This window comes from Lichenostomus cassidix, chromosome 4, assembly GCF_008360975.1.
Source record: "Lichenostomus cassidix isolate B80296 chromosome 4, HeHo_3.0, whole genome shotgun sequence".
NCBI lineage: Eukaryota > Metazoa > Chordata > Aves > Passeriformes > Meliphagidae > Lichenostomus > Lichenostomus cassidix.
In genome coordinates this window covers 52471540-52484543 of record NC_139484.1, presented here as the reverse complement: position 1 = coordinate 52484543, position 13004 = coordinate 52471540, and positions in this window count along the sequence as shown.

Genomic DNA, 13004 nt, shown 5'->3' with positions numbered 1-13004 from the left:
AGGATACCTAGCAATGTGGCTGCCTATTTTGACCTCATGGTACAAACCATCCTGACACAAACAAGTCATCAAGGAGTTGATAAGATTCTAAAGTGGTGACTATATATACTTTTGGCCTGACAAAAGCATAGAAACTAAATTTGACTAGGCTAGAATACAAGTAGTTCAGAAAAAAGCAGAACAGGGGTTCACTCTTTCATTTTAAGAACCTGACATTAGAAAGAAAATTTACAGCAATCGTAGATAGGTCAAAACAGTCTCAAAACTACCTACATATATAGTAAGCCCAACTCTGGAACTCTGAAATAAAGAACACCATAGGCAAATTACTTTCCCTAATTTCCTCTCATTTTGGAAAGCATAGTGCTTAGAGAAAAACATAGATAGAAGTAGAACCTTCATGTTTCAGGTTAGACAAAGGATAGAGAGGCTTTTGTTTAGTGAAAAGCTCTGTATGTATCCTATTTAAAAAGTTAGTTCTTATTTTAATTAAAAGTATATTTCCTGAAATAACTTGTTAATTTCTGAAGAAAACAATGCTTGAACTATTTTGACATGTTCATTATATATTCTTCAGCGGAATATTAAAAAAATCCACTTAGAAATACAACCACAATGATAATACTGTGGAATGTCAATAACAGAAATAAGGCAAATCTGATGAAAGTTTGCAGAAGACATTATGCTATATCAATGAATATGTCTGAGAATAGAGATACAATTAATCAACATCACTCTCATACTGAAACACCCAGGAAGTTTCAGCATTCAGGGTTGTACGTGTGGTTTCAGCAGAGCCATATGGAGAAAGATGATCACCTTCCTGCTCTGTTATACTGCCATTTTGCTTTGCAAGCTGCTGTTTAAATTGCTGCCCACACACTCATTTGGGTGTCAGTACCAAATGTGTTTATGCCAACTGTGTTTCAGTTTACTATTCCTCAGAGGTATCTGCTCACATTTTCTATAGTGAGATCTCAGGACTGAACAAATTCATGTTACAGACATACAAACACAACACAATGAAAACTGCAAATCATAAAAGAACAAAGAAAATTGGTCGAAATTTATCTTTATTACAAAAATCTATCCTGAATAATTACAGGCACAGAAAATGTTCCTTTGATGGATTCATGGCAAATTTCATTTTTCATTATGTTCCTTTCAAATCACCTAAGACAGGCACCTATATAGATTTATTGTTCTTCAAAAGATTTCTAGCTTATTCTCGTGGAATCCAATGAATATTAGTTGTAATTTTTTTTACCATAATGCTGTTGAAACACAAATCGTTGTCTCCCAATCTTCTTCAAGATTTATGATTATTTGGCATTGTAATCTCTAATTGGGATTTATGAAGACTGTTGTTCTGAGAATTGCCAGTACATTATGCCAATGCATACTCAAACCATACTGTTCATGCAATGACACAGACAGCCAATTCAGGTAATGGCATTGACAATAAACCATCATCTGTTTCAGTAATCTGTAAAAGAGCATCTGATGTTCTATGTAAATGTATGTGACATTCTCTTGTGTTTACTATTTCAATAGTAGAAATGTCATTTCATATGTTGCAGCATGTATCACAAAGGAAAAATGGAAGGAAAAAATCTACTACTGTAATCAGCAAAAGTTTGTTTTCATTTTTTCTTGTTACTTTCCAAAATTATCTGAAGAACTATACCTTAGTGAGCTATGCTAAGTAAATATGACAAAACTAATAACATTGATTCTATTAAATTACATCATGGGATAATAAAAAACAAAAGTGTCTATTTAGTATTCAGAAGCCCTTGGTCTGAACACAATCATTTAATTTATCAGTTGTTTACATAAAAAGAGAAAGGTACCATTAAGTACGATGAGGCATTCTGGACCAAATCATAGTTGCTATGTAATATCACAGATACAGTAACACTAATGGAGCTGCAGTGACATACATTGTTTAAAAATGTGTTTCATTGCACATATGACTAAAATCTTGCCTATGAAAATACATGAGAGTAAAATTTAATTCCTTTATGGTACTGAAGACACAGGAAAATGAAAAGATACAGTAAGAGAAAAAAGCTAAAAAATAAGAGACTGTGGCAGAAAAGGAAGAAGACAGAAAGGAGAATAAGAAAAAAGGGTGGAAATAAATAAAATTTAGAATGTTGATCTATTCCTATCTAGTTGAAGGTCAAATATTTACAGTAGAGGTATTTCCACCAGGTTTTTTTTAGAGATAGTGAAGGATAACCCTTGATTTTGAAGATTGTAACTGAGATGAAGGTTTAGTACAATTTCTTCTGCAGGGTGCAGAAAAAAGCTTGTGCACATCTTGATCTGATTTTGTGTGGCTGCTTAGTCTTGGCTAACAGCCAAACCCAGCTACCCTCCTCCCACTTCCAGGAAAGAAGACATTAATAGTGGAGAAAACAGGGAGAGCAGGAATCTCAAGGGTTGAGACAAAGACATGAGATCACTTACAAGTTAGCATCGCAGGAAAAGCAGACTTGGCTTCAGGAAAATTGACTATATTTATTGTCAATTAAAATAAATATTTAGTTATAGATTTGAGTAGTGGGAAACAAAAGGACAAACATTAAATCTCTTCCTTTCCTCTCCCTTTTCCCAGTCTCATCTTCATTCCTTCACTCCAGTTTCCTCTCCTCCCTGCCACTGGTCAGCTGGCTGGTGGTCATTTCAGCAAGGAATCAAGTGGTGCAGGAAGAGGAGCTCATAGTCAGTTCATGGTAATTTCTCTCTGTCATTCCTTCCTCCTAAAACCTTTCCTCTGCTCCAGTGCAAATCCTGTGGGAGACATAATATGAAAAGTAGATCCCCACCAACATGAAGAAGACAAGCACGTAAATAAACAGGGAAAATGGGGGGAAAATAGTTTCTAAATAAAATGTAATAAAGAGAAAAAAAAATCAAGGAAAGTGTTTTATGAAATGGAGACAAAGAGAAAGGAAGGGAGCAGTTAAATGGAGACAAGCAAACAGAAATTCTAATAAAATGATGTATTAATCTATGCATAATTAATAACTGTAATATAAGCACATGGAAGAGTAGAAATCTGAGAAAAAAAATTCAATAATTTTAAATCAGTGGTTGCTTTTAACATTTTGAGAATAACATCATTACAAAAATGCTTAACATCCACTTCTTTTTTTTTTTTTTTAAGTTGAAGGCAGTGAAGCTCTTACTGCAGTCCTTAATAAGCAAAACAGTTTTCCGAGAACATCTGGAAAAAGCAAAATTAAAATCCTAAAGGTGATAATTAGACAAGCACAGTGATTTGCCTGATGTAGCCCACTGCAAATATTAGAAATACCATAAAATTGTGCCAAAAGGGCAAATGAATAGAAAGCTTTAGTTAGCACTTCAGAACATTTAAATCTCCTAGAAATGATGAAATATCAAATTATTAAAATTTGGAGGATTTCTCATTAGGAGAAACAAACAAAGCCTGTTATACAAGATAATGTAGGACACTGTATAAGCAAAACTGCACTGAAATTCAGGCAGTTATATATTTATGGCTGTAAAAAGTACTTGTTGCTCTATGTCATGGTTTAATTCTGGCTGGCAATGAACTATCAAACAGCCTGTGGCTCACTGTGTCCCTGTCTCTGCCCCCTTACTGTGGAGGGGAGTCAGGAAAATTCTACTACTTGGTAAAGCTGGACTCCGATTTTCATTTTTAGGCTTCAGTTTTCCCATTTAAAATATAGTATGTCTTAAACTTCTACAGAAATATACTGCCCATCTAAAATTTTTTAGACAAGAATCAATTTCTGCAAGGCCTTATCATTTTATTATCTAAGCTAACCTTCCAGGAAGCCTAAACATGCACTTTTTGTAGATTATCTACAGAGGAAAATAATCTTCTCTTTTTTACTTTTATTTTCACTCAATTTTCTCCTTTGTTTCTGACTCATTAGGACTGCCTGGTGAAAATGTCAACAGGTGCTCCTTGAAAGTTTTTCTGCAGAACAAAGGAACAGGAGTTTCTTACTACTGATGTAAATCAAATATATTTAGGTCAGCAGCATACCAAGTACTTAGTCTTGCTGTTCATGTGTAGACTTTTACAAGTCTGCATTAGCAAAGTTAGAAATTCTGAGGCTATATCCCACCATTCTTACTGAAAATTATTGACATTTTCTGCAGTATAAAGTGTGATCAAGGTGTGTACATGAATAAATAATTACTTGAAGACAAAATGTGAATGAGAGAACTTCTAAAAGCAGAATATCCATCTACTTACTTATGCTGTTATTTTGGAATGAACAAAACCAATCACCATCTCTGAATAGTGAAATGCCCTGTTTATTAGATCATGCAATATTCTCTTTTCTTTTCTTTTCTTTTCTTTTTTCTTTTTCTTTTTCTTTTTCTTTTTCTTTTTCTTTTTCTTTTTCTTTTTCTTAATTTTTTTTGACCTCTTGTTTGTGTGCTTTATTGCTTTATTGCACTGCAGATTTAGGAGAAAAATTTTTGTTTTATTTCCTGTAAAAAAATTCAAGTGGCTGTTTTGGGGCTCCTTTAACCAGTTATGTAAGGACAAATCAGGGGTTTTACTGAACAGATTCCAGCAGTGCAGGGATACTGTCTGCATTCAGAGGTGCCCTGAAGCTGTGTTTAACTTTAAACATTTATCTAGGTCCCACAGAAAAATGATGTGCTGGAGTGTTTGATTCTGCCTTGTAAACAAAGGTGTCTAGTGCCATCTGAAATGACCTGAGAGATTTAAATGGGGCTGACATGTCTGACAAAGAGCCTACAGGAGATATGTGCCACTCTGGACTCATAGATGGACATCAGGCAGGATATCCTAAAGCAATCCAAATGGATGTTGACTTCTTGTCAACAAGGAGTCAGCAAGGAGCAAATGAACTGAACCCATTGTGTCAATACCTTCTTCACTGAAATTACACTTATAGAGAGGTTAGGCTCTCAGTACTTTCATATATATGAACGGTGTGAAATGTGGAAATGTATGGTTCTGGAAGAGAACCTACTTTTGTGAAGTATACAGAGTGACAGAACATGAAGGTGTAAAGAGTAATTTAGAAAGAGAGGCTAATTCTGTACATCTGAAGTGTTTCAGAGGTTGGGAGATTTGGGATTAAAGGAAATTAATCACCAGTAGACAAAGAAAAAATAATCCCCAAAGCAGTTTTAAGGACTCAGTGAAAAGTGACATAGAGAGGATGTTAAAATGACTCTAAACTGCTGCTATTACCACCCTGATGGAATGAAAAAGCTGAAACTAAATTTGTCTCCCTAGGACAGAGTGACACAGTAGCCCTGATGAAAGAGTGTCAAACTTTATTTAGTACAGTTTCCTTAGAAACAAATTTGGCTGTGAATTTATGAGTACCAGAGCCTCATCGTTGTTCCTTTTCTTCAGCTGCTGTATGGGCCATGGAGGAAAGACCTTTAGGCTTGGAGAAAATTTGGATGCTGGAAATATTATGGTATTCTTCCCTAACTACATCAGTAAAAGGATAAGCTAGTCAATGAAAAACAAATGTGCTTCAGTTTTGGGTTTGTTTTTTTTTTCTGTGGCATTGGCAACACCTTTTTTTTTTTTTTCAATTAAACTCAAACTTGGCCAAAAAAAAAAAGAGTGGAGTTTCAAAAAGATTTTGGATGAAATGTATTTGTCTTCTCATATAAGTCTAAATTTTATAGTTTGTGTGAAATAGGTTTTCTAGTTTATTTGTGAGTTCCCCTCAGAAATAGCAGATGTTCACATTTCACATAAGAAATGGTAGTATGCAACTTTGCAGTGTTTACTGATAATCATAAAAAAATGAAACACAAAACCACTTGAAATTTGATGATATTCTATGTCAGTGGAATGCATGACGTATTGTTCAAAGCAAACTGCAAAATATGTGGTGTTTTTTACTTTTTTCAAAGATCAAGTTTAAAGAAGAAATGAACTTCAAAACTGGAGTGTAATAGAAAAACGTATTTTGAATACTGTCTCATGACATCACCGGAGAAGCCAGAATTAATTCTCTAAGCTTCAAAATAATTTATTAAACTTCTACCAGTTCAAATTAGTGAAGGATAAATGTGGAAAAAAACCATTCTGAGAAAATGTGTGCCTAGCACAGGTCTTTCCCATGAGAATTTTCTCCTGTGTTTTATAAACAAAGATAAAGTTTGGATGTTGTTGTTACAGTGTCTCAAGATTTGGACAGTTCAGGCCTGGCCAATCAGGCCTAGGGGGAGGTTTCTGACTGACCAATCTGGGTGACCTCTGAAAGATCTATATAAGTTGGAATCAAAATAATAAAGCTCTCTTTTCTATGCCACGCTGAGAATCTGGGTCTTTTTCTCTGCTAGCGGCTCAACAGCAACAAAAATGTACTGCAAATGATGGGTCCTTACAAAAGGATGTATGTGGCGAGCACAGACCTTTCCCGTGAGAAATTTTTCTCTCTTCTTCCTGTGTTTTATAAACAAAGATAAAGTTTGGATCTTATTGAAACAGTGTCTCAAGACATGAATGATTCAAGCCGGGCCAATCAGCCTGGGGGGAGGTTTTGAACCAACCAATCTGAGTGACCTTTGAAAGTCTATATAAGTTGAAATTAAATAATAAAATAGATATTTGCCAATTTGAAGACCTGGACTTCTTCTCTCTGTTACCGGTTCAACAGCGACAGATGTATATAAAAAAGATTTTTCAAACTGAGAAATCAATGAATTTTTTTGCAATGAGGGCGAAGTTATGTCCTTCAGAATTGCTTTGCACAGTTTTGAATTGTTTCAAGACATAAACTGTTTAGAAATACATCAGGTTCCAAAGAAAATCTTGGTTCTGAAATGAAAGCACTTGCAAAAGGCATACATAACTTTAAAAGGAATCAGTGAAACACAAGGAACCTACAGACAAATTTTCCTTATTTTGCATAATTTTTTTAATATAAAATCAAGGTAAATTAAGTGATTTTGTAATATTTTGATACTTGAATTAAAAGAAAAAAAATCATATTTTACCTACTACGATGCATTGTTTAGACATTTGTCATTCTAATTACATCATTCAAATGGACCCTGAGAGTAATACACTGAGACCACTCCTAGCCTGGAAAGAGATTCTCTGGAATATTTCAGTAGAAAATAAATGCTTATGTTCTAGTTATGCCAGATCCTAATTTACATTTTCCTTTTATAGTCTACGGTTGCAAACTTTTAACCTTGCAAAGGAAGAAATGTTTCTCCATTTCTTTCTGTGCAAACCAGTTTATTGGGCTATGGCAAATCAGACACCACATTTCATCTAAAAAATACTGGGATTTAATTTCTAGACAGAAATACATAATATACTTTCAGATACTTGGAAAGGAAATTACTACTTAGCTATTAAGTGTTATTAAATTGTTCCTGATTTTAATTTTATGTATTTTAATTCCCCTAAATTTTCCGGAATGCATGAATACAAGCTAGATTTCCTGTAACTTGTTTGTACATGTTATCATTATTTAAAAAGCAGCTTTGAGAATATGTGAAAAATCTGTTTTCTATCTCTGACCAGCCAATCTTTTGCATGATTTATAATAGTTTGCAAACTTGGTACCCTGTGTTTAAAAGTTCTATTTAGCTGAACCTAAAACACCTGCACAGGGCTGAAAACAACTTCTGTTGCATAAATGCAGACATATATTAAATAAGAAAAGAAGGTATAGGAGAAATTGTTCCATGCAAGTGCACCATTCAAGGACAGAAGTGTGGTGGTGTGGGATAGGGAGACACTCAGTTTACTGCCCCTCCTGAGTGTTGGGGTCCTGAGGGCACAAAAGGAGGTTGTCTATCTGGCTCTGCCATGCCATGCCATGCCATTGGGATATCCATTTCAGCTGCCAGCCTGGAGTTACCAGGTTCTACTCCAGCATGTGCTAGGATGCTGCTTCCCAGATCCACCACAAATCTGCCCAGTCTGCCCCCAAGGTGGTTCCATGGCTCCTGGCAGATTGCAGCAGAGAGCAAGCCCAAGAAAGGAAGGTCTCAATGGCACATGATATTCTTCTGCCACTCCTGCTCTGTCATCAGTGCCTTATATCCCATGAACCTGCATAAACTAAGCTCCTGTGTACATCCAGCTTGTCTAAAATCAGAGACATGAAGTCTAGAAACCACAGATGGCTTCAAGTGTTGCTACCTTAAATTTATTTCCATAGGAATCAGGAGAAACCACTATTCCTGTAACCTTTGTAATTCAATAGCTATAATGTGAGGTTTAATGCATAATTAAAACAAAAAGTCAAAGAGCTGAAATATAGGATGTTTTAAAATTTGGAAAAAAATTCTGAAATGTAAATTCACCTGCTTGTACATGTGCAGAATGACATTTAAGACCTGACCACACACTTAGGGTCTCTGATATATTCAGTGGTTATGGTCACAGAAATTTTGTGCATTTATGTTGAAAGCAAAGAGAAAATGAGATAAAGTTCTTATGATTAAAGTAAAAAAAATAAACTGGGGAGAAAGATACTATTTTCTTGTCCTGTGATTCTGCTCTGAACAAAGTTCTGTCTGACAATATTTACAATGCTCTTTGCCTTAGAGAGGTCATATTTTCAGAATTTCTGGGTTCTATCACTGCATTTTAAACTAATTGAACTTGTGCTTTGAAGGTATATTGATACATTAAAATGATTAGAGCATTAAAAAACCAAGTTTATTCTCTTCCATGTTTGATAAGCAAAACTAATAAAACTGTTGTCTTAATTTTGGCTTGCATCTCTACTTATAAACACAAGAAAGGGAAAACTAGTGTCAACTTATTTTAAGGGCCATTGTGGAAATGCAATTGTACATCTAGGCAGTGTTTTGATGTTATAATAGCACTTTTTAAAAAGTTTTAATAAAAACACTAAAAATTAAGGATTTTAATGTGAAATGCAGTTTTGGATAATACACAATAAATAAGGTCTAGTTAAAAAAAAAGCTGACAGAAAGATACAAACGAAATTATTGTATGCAGTAGGAAAAACAGTAATTACATTCAACTGACACACGGGTGGAAAAACTTAAATGTGTGTTAGAAATTTACCTTTTTTAATCTATTTACACCTCAAATTCAACTTTAACATTCTTACAAAGTAGAATCAAGTAATTTAAATTAGTATGTAAGTATGAAGAAAGTAAAAAAACTTTTTAAAAGGGAGGTAGTCAATTAAAATTATTGTTTACTGAAATATTTTTCATAGTTTCTAAAGCCAGTCAATATTAAAAAGAGAAGTTGACTCGCCCTTACAAGGTACCAATTTGAATTTCAAAATCACAGGATTACTTCATAATTGCTTGAAGTTAGAACTTTATTTCAGTTACCAGCAATCAGCTGTTTAAAAATAGTGTCCTTAAATCATAGATCTATATTTTTTCTGGGCCATTTTCCCCTTAAAAATTGACTTGACATTTAAAACATCAGCTTTTTCACAGTGTGCATCCCATCTGCAATTATGCTGCAGCCCACTCAGCCACTCAGCTCTGCCCTTGCAATAGCAATAAACCTATTAAAAAACAACATGTAGATGGATAAAATGGACAGCTATCCAGCACACACACACAAAAAAGAGAAAAAGATAGAAAGAATGAAAGAAAAAAAGATAAGCCATGAAGGTATTTTATATAACTGGACATTCTTACAGACACCCATTACCCTGTATGGTGTGGAGTAGAGTATTTGTACAAGAAAGGCATATTACATGGTGAAGTCTCTTCCCTTTTTGGGTAATTATACCATCAACAGTAATAAACCTCTCTTTCACACAAGAATGCTAATATAGTGGAAGCAGTCATTTAATATAATCTCATATGTTTTGTTTATAACGTGGAAGAGCAAATTAATAACAGTGCTTGTGTGCTTTATCTTACCTGGATAAAACCTTATGTAAGTGGATGAGGATAAAAGGTCTGGGTTATCCTGCTTGTAAATTTTATGTTGAGAGTAGCCATTTCAAAGGCTCTAAAATGCTTCAAGGGTCATGGTAGACGTATTTGATCAACTTATTTACATAGAAATTTTATACTAATTCAGTTTCTAGCATGACTTCTAATTTACAGTGGCATGCAGAGGGAATGAGAGCAAGTTAACCTGCAGAGTGCTCTGGGACCATGTGTCTACACAAGTTGTGGTAGCTGGGCCAACTAATTTAAAGGTATTTTTACATATTCTATGGAGCCACCAGTTGTGTAACTGATATGAAGACATAATCTCCATTTTACCTGCTTGCCTCTGTATTCATTTATGCAATTCATGAATTCATATAAAAACTGAAAAAACTGAAAATGTAATTCCGAGGAAATTTGCATATGTACAAGTCTGTTCATGAGAAATGCAAACTGAGAACTTTTATTTAATTGATTCTGTGCTTTCTATTTGCTTTCACCTACACTGAAGAAGCTTTAATATTTTTAATTGCTGTAGAGATTATAACATCTCTGTTTTGTATTTTCTCATGTATTTATTACAATAATAATAACAACAGCAACAAGAATAACAATTCAGTACAATCATGCTGAAGCCTTTACCTCAGAAGAGATATTTTCTGCATTTCTCATCCAGTCATCAAATGACAATTTTAATAAAATACGTAGAAATTTAGGCTGAAATGTGTTTGGAATTCACCTAAATGTTCAAATCTGAAAGGTAGAACCTAAGAGACAAGAAGTGGTATTCAGGAAATAAGAAACTAGTCTAAACTGAAAAGAAACAATACATCAATTTTGTTTTCTACTCAAAAGTTTTAAAATCACATCTGACTTTATTAACGTCTTGGAGGTAACTCTCATCGCAAGCTAAAATATTAAAGAACCTCCCTAAAGTGCTGCTGAATAAGCATGAATTTTCTTGCTCTAAGTTGCTTGTCTAATTCAGAAGTTGGTGGCAGACAGCCAAACTTCCTTCCTGGATGTTAAGACTATACCATAAAGTATCCTTAATGTAGTTTTCAACTGTTCTGTTTATCTCCCTGGGGATAAAAGAACCTACTGTTTTGAAGTGTCAGATTTTATACTGTGCTGCAGTATTATTTTTATTTATCTTCTATTCTATATTTTTCTGAGGCATATATAAAAGTAATCTTCAAAGACCTATTCCTACTATTTCAGGTTTTTTCATATTTAAGTTTTGTTTTGAAGAACTATCTGGAAAAAAACACATATAGCTTATGTCCTGGTAATTAGACTACACGTACCTTTTGTTCATCTTTTTTTTTTTCACCTTTGGAAGACAAAAGGAATCTGCCATTCTAAATCAGAATGGTACTGCATGCTACTTGAGAGCACAAGATGTCACATTTAACTACAATTTCCTTCCTATGCTGTGTAGATAAGAAATATCCAGGTTGCTTCCTGTTTAATTGCCTGCAAAGGTTTGAGGATACTGAGATGGCCTAAGGCCAAGTCTCTCCCATGCTTAGGCTCAGCCCAATCCAGCAGCATAGGTCGAGCTGCCAGCAGCCAGGAGAGGAATTGCAGTGTCCTGAATGCATGCCATAAAAACTGGTGATGCACACAGTATGCAAGTGTTTTCAGGAAATATATGACTGGCATAATGCCCTTTTGTGATCCCCAGTCATTAAAAGTGACAGATATGTTGCACACAGGTAGGCAGTTCTAATGTGATGTCCATGAGGATTTGTTCTTTGGCAAGAGAATCCTCTAGGGACCTCTGGCTCAAACCATCCCCACTCATTTATTTCACTTCCTGAGAAAAAAAAAAAAGGAACCAAAAATCATATAAATGAAAAGTCCTTCCTGCTCAACTAAAATGAAACAAAAAATATGATTTCTTAAATTTACATTTTCTTGAGAGCTGTGAAGACGAGTTTCTGTCAGAAAGTAATTAAAGTAGAAATTGCCTAAATATAAATATAAAGAAGAACTTATAGCTGCTTATACAGCTGAGACCTGCAAATCTCTTTAGGATATATTTAATTTGAAGAAGAGGAACTACTGAAAACAAAGAGAATTCCTCTCAGAAATATTCACAGACGTATCAAAGGACTCATAAAGTATTTTGCAGCAGAAAATCCTATTCTTTATCTAGAAGTCAAGGTAGAAAATCAGTGGCTATCTGATTCATCAGTGACTTTATTTGAAATCTGAATTGGCAGCATGGATTTGACCCTTGAATAAGTAGATTTCTTCACTCATTTATAGGCATGTATTTAAGTGTATGTAGCAGAGCAGGAATAGAAACACTGATCTTGGGTTCCGCTCCATAAAGTTGCTTTGGGGAAAAAAGTAGGACAGAGAATTTTGGGAAATACTATTAGAATGACAGAAGGAACAAAAGGTGGGAAAATACAGATTTTTCTTTAGCAATTGTTAGGAACTATGATATAGCTATTATAAACTAGGATAGAATACTATCTCTTCCTATTTAGCCTTCTTATGTACATGTATTTTTAAACTTTCTTCACTGTCTCTTAAGTGTGCACAGATAGTCAAAAGCCCTGTTACTTTAAGCATTTTGTTTTTCTATTTTATAAACAGTGTCATTAGAAAGAGATGTTAATAGAGGACTTAACGTAAAATCTGGAATTACAATCATATCCTTCATCCTTGAACTTGATGAAGCACACTAACACTCACTGCAGAGAAGACTGAGAAGCTGAACTCTGCTTTGTAATAATAAAATATTAAACTGTCCCCTTGCAGCTCTTCCAGATATTGGTGGTAATAATTATCAGGCTTTTCTGGGTTAATGTCATTTTCCTTCATGAAAATGGCTTATATCTCCTTTGACTTCCTAGCATTCTTATTTTTATGCATTTTGCTAGTTCCATAATTTTTGAAAATTCCTCCCTCATTTTCTATTTTAATCTATGCTATTCCCCACTGTGTCATTGTACTTCTCTCTACTCCTGTGCTATGCTGTCCTCAGGCTAACATGAATAGCATTATGTACATCTCTGAGGTTAGATGCAAATCTAGACTAACATCTTCTTTTGAACATGGCCTGTAACATCTCTCTTATG